A 4,173-nucleotide genomic window follows, 5' to 3' on the forward strand; every position below is an offset into this window, starting at 1 on the left:
GTTAATACAAAATATTACCTTGGCCCCTGTTAGAATGAGAAGGTCCAGGGGGCTGGGTAAGAAATGGAGTCCAGACTCAGACCTATCACCCAGTGGTCATTTCATCAGTCCTTAAATACACAACCAGGATGGACATACTTGATAGCTGGCAGAACTTCCGTATAGTTTCCTCGGCCTGGGAGTCAGAACAGTCATAGCAGGGGAAGGGCAGGTAGAAACTTCTGGAACTGCCTCCCCCACCCCCCACTCTACCCCCACCAGCTAAGAGAGTAAATCAAAATCAGTATTACATCAGGGAAAGATTAATGCCACCCTTACAGATCTAAAGGATATAGAGATGGCAGTTCCCACCATAGCTCCATTTAATTTGTTAGTCGGGCCACTAAAAATACCCTAGAAGGATTCAGAGGCTGTCACAACCAAGTAGTAGCTCTGACTGCAATTGTTGTGCTGTATGCAGTATCTCTACTGAGCAGGGTAACAGCCTGGGCTGGAGTGTGGCCACCGAGCTAAGCTGATGAAGGTATTCCTTCAAATGTATCTCAGGAAGGTAGACCAGGAGCAGCTGACACTTGTGTAGAATGGACAACACTCTACAGGGACAGTCTTCCCCTAGGGCTACATTGACTCCTCTACACTCTGTCGTAGCAGTTTGGACCATCTGGACGTTCCACAGGACGGCACATTGGTCAACCACATTAATGACTTCCTGTTAAGCAGTAAGTGATGAGTAAGACGTGGCAAGTGCCTTGGAGGTCTCTATAAGACACAAGCACTCCAGAGGATGGGCGATAAAACCCACGAAGATGCAGGGTCCTGCCACATCAGTTGTAATGGGTTCTGGGAAAGGCCAGGGCATCCCCACCACTCAGACAAAAGCACAACACCTGGAAAGCCTCTTCAGGTTCTGGAGTGAGCAAATTCAGCTAATCATCCATTAGGATTTAGCATTTCCTAGTGAATGCTTTTTCTATTTTGTAAACCACTGGGTAAATGAGTTTTATTTTTCAGAAATGTTTCTTGACAAATGATGAAGCATGCACTAAATATATTTTCTTCTTTATTGCTAGAGAGATAACACTTCAGTGACTTCATTATTTTTTCCTGACTCTGACGAACACCAGAATGAGAGAGAGGTGGCAGAAACCATATGTTCATATTCATGTCGGGCCACAAAACGAAAAGTATTGTACAGTCTGTAAACAGATCTGGTGTGATGTGACTTTTTGCAGGAGAATACCATCAATTTAAAGTGTAAAATTCAGAAAGTGTGTTCTGCTTTATAAACTCCTTTTATTCTCAACATGTTCAGAAAAATGGATATGCAATTGGTGCAATTCTGTGACTGCTTTTTGTGTCATATTACATCTTGATGAAAAAACAATGACATACTCTTTTCCCTATCTCAAAGAAAAGTATTTTCCTTTAAGGTGTTTTTCCTTTGGAAAATTTTTCAATTGTACATTTTATTTCCCTAAGAGTTGTATCTTTCACAAGGAAAATGTTGTGGCTATAATTATGTTTGATGTATCTGTACTACATTTTTCATTATTTGCAGTAAATCTTATTTAGTTATATTTTTTTTAAGAGAATAATGCTCCAAACCAATTTCTAAGTGACACAGAAGACTGCCAACTTTGAATGGAGCCTGCAGCCAAGAAGTGCTATGCAGCAGATTCTGGTTACCGTACACACAGTTACAGTTTAAGCCCTGGCAGACCCTATGGTATTAGGGCAAATCTAAGGGGAAAAAAAATGCTGCTTGGAGTTTATGGCAAACCTTAGTAGGAGAACCACAGTGTATATCCCTGCAGCAGATCTGCTCCAGTTGAAGGGGATGGGAATACCTAAGGTGCCGTGGAACCCACCCATTTTGGGAACCACTGAGTAAGATGTTCTCAAGGCTCCCTCCAGCTCAGATGTTCTATGGATCCTTCTTACTGTGGGTTTGCTCAAGCCCAGGCAACCTGGTCTTATTTATTTGGGGGCCAATTCTGCCTGCGACTTGCCCACATGCCTTGCCAACAGCAGCCCAGGAAAAAGCTCTCTATTACTCTCACCCTGAAATTCTGGCTCCGAAAGGGCTGAGAACGCCAGCCAGGGGCATTGCCAGTGTTTCCAGTCTGAGTAAGAACTGTGCATCTTTTCCGTGACTCTGCCCTCCGCTTTGGCTGGAGAAACCTAACTTGCATTGGTTTGGAAAGCCCAGTCTTGTTCCTTCTTGCATGAGGCTGTGGTGTGTGTGTGTGAGTCCCAGGCAGCAGCATAGTTGCCTTGCCCTAAACCTTCCTTTCTCTGGGGGTGGAGGAAGACCTTGTGTGGGGCACCTTTACTGACCACAGTAGCCCACGCCCCTTCACTTGCCAACAGAACCCAGCTGAAGGAGAGGGACCATCATGGCTTCCCTTCCCCTCTCTGGGCCTCAGTTTCCTCATCTATAAAATTAGGGGGCTGGATCAGGTGACATCTAAGGAGACTCTGCCTGCTTTGATGTTCTCTGACCCACAACTTGAAAAGGCAGAGAAAGAGCTGTCCTCTCCTCTCCTCTCTCATCTTCCGGCTCCTGTTACAACCACCTGCCCTGCATCCAATTTTGGAAACACATCAATGCCCTTGTACTTCAAGAATGGAAATAAATGAATCAACACATCCTAAAATAATGAGAGGCCTGGCTGATGGAGCAACTTCCCAGCTGGGGCAGGTGTGGGTATTAAAACAATACCACCTCCTGGATGTGAGGATTAAATGTATATAAACCCCAAAGCACCACACCAGGACACAGTGAGCATTCAGTAAATGGCAGGTGCCATTACAATATCACATAAGGAACCAAGGCTCTCCACTAGAGGGATGAGGCTCCCCTGTCTAACCCTCTGATACCCTAGTCCTCCCACACACACTCTGATAGTGACAGGGAAGTCACTACCTTACAGAGCAGCCAGGGCAGCTGGGTCAGGTACTGAGCCACATGCTTTAGAAGAGACATCCACCAACCGGCACTAATCCTGCCCTGGAGGAGCTTCGATTCCAGAGATGAGTCACGAATCCAGTTATTACACAGAGGGGTGATGTCCTACGCAGAGTGAAAACAACAGGGCTGGAGTTTCAGATGTGAGCTGTTTTTTCCAAGTGGGGAGGTCAGGGTGGCTCCTGAGGGCAGGGTCCATGTTTACCTTGCCCCACAAGCGAGCTCCAGACCCCAATACAGCTCTTGGCATATAAGAAGTGCCTTACGAATATTTATACATTAAATCATTGAATGCATCAGAAAGAAGATGGCCTGGGAGGATCCAGATATGCAGGGATGGACAGAGGGGGAACATTCTAGGCAAAGGATTCCAAGAGGAGTCACTTCCAGGGAGGTCTAGGATAGTGTTTCATTTAGTGACATCCAAACTCGTTCCAGGGAAACCAGAACCAACCGCCTTACCATCCCCTTATCCCCAAAGCCCTGTATTGACCCACAAAATCTGAAGAAGGAAAGTAGGAGTCTGGATGTGGGAACCTGGTTTCCAGTCCTTAGATCTCTCACCTACAATCCTGGTGACCTGGGGCAAGTCACTTCCTGTCAGCCTCTCAAAGGAAAGGTGTCGGACAAGTTAATCTCTAAAATCATTTCCAAGTCTACAAGTTCTTTTTTCTATAAGTATAGTTATATTATTGAAGTATAGTTGAAGTACGGTTGATTTACAATGTGTTAATTTCTGCTGTATAGCAAAGTGATTCAGTTATACATATATATACATTCCTTTTTATATTCTTTTCCATTATGTTTTATCACAGGGTATTGAATACAGTTCCTGTGCTATACAGTAGGACCTTGTTGTTTATCCATTCTATATGTAATAGTTTGCATCTGTCTATACACCCCTTTTTATTCTTCCCTCTCCCCTCCAACTACCTGGGGCAACCTGTTGTGTGCTGCTATTGTCATTTTTCTGGATGTTTGGTCCATCACCGTGGGCCGCAGAGAGCTGGCGAGGTACAAGGCGTTCTGGTTACTATTGCTATGAAATAGATTACCCCAACACTCAGTGGTATAAAAGAACCGCCATTTTCTCTTGCTCATGATTTTGTGGGTTGAGAACCCAGCAATGGCTTGACTGGGCGGTTCTTGTTTCAGGTCCCTTATGAGAGTGGAGTCAATGCCGGCTAGGGTTACAGTCATCTGAA

The sequence above is a fragment of the Monodon monoceros genome, unplaced genomic scaffold, assembly GCF_005190385.1.
Source record: "Monodon monoceros isolate NGI ecotype Baffin Bay Population unplaced genomic scaffold, NGI_Narwhal_1 Super_Scaffold_14, whole genome shotgun sequence".
NCBI classification, from domain to species: Eukaryota; Metazoa; Chordata; class Mammalia; order Artiodactyla; family Monodontidae; genus Monodon; species Monodon monoceros.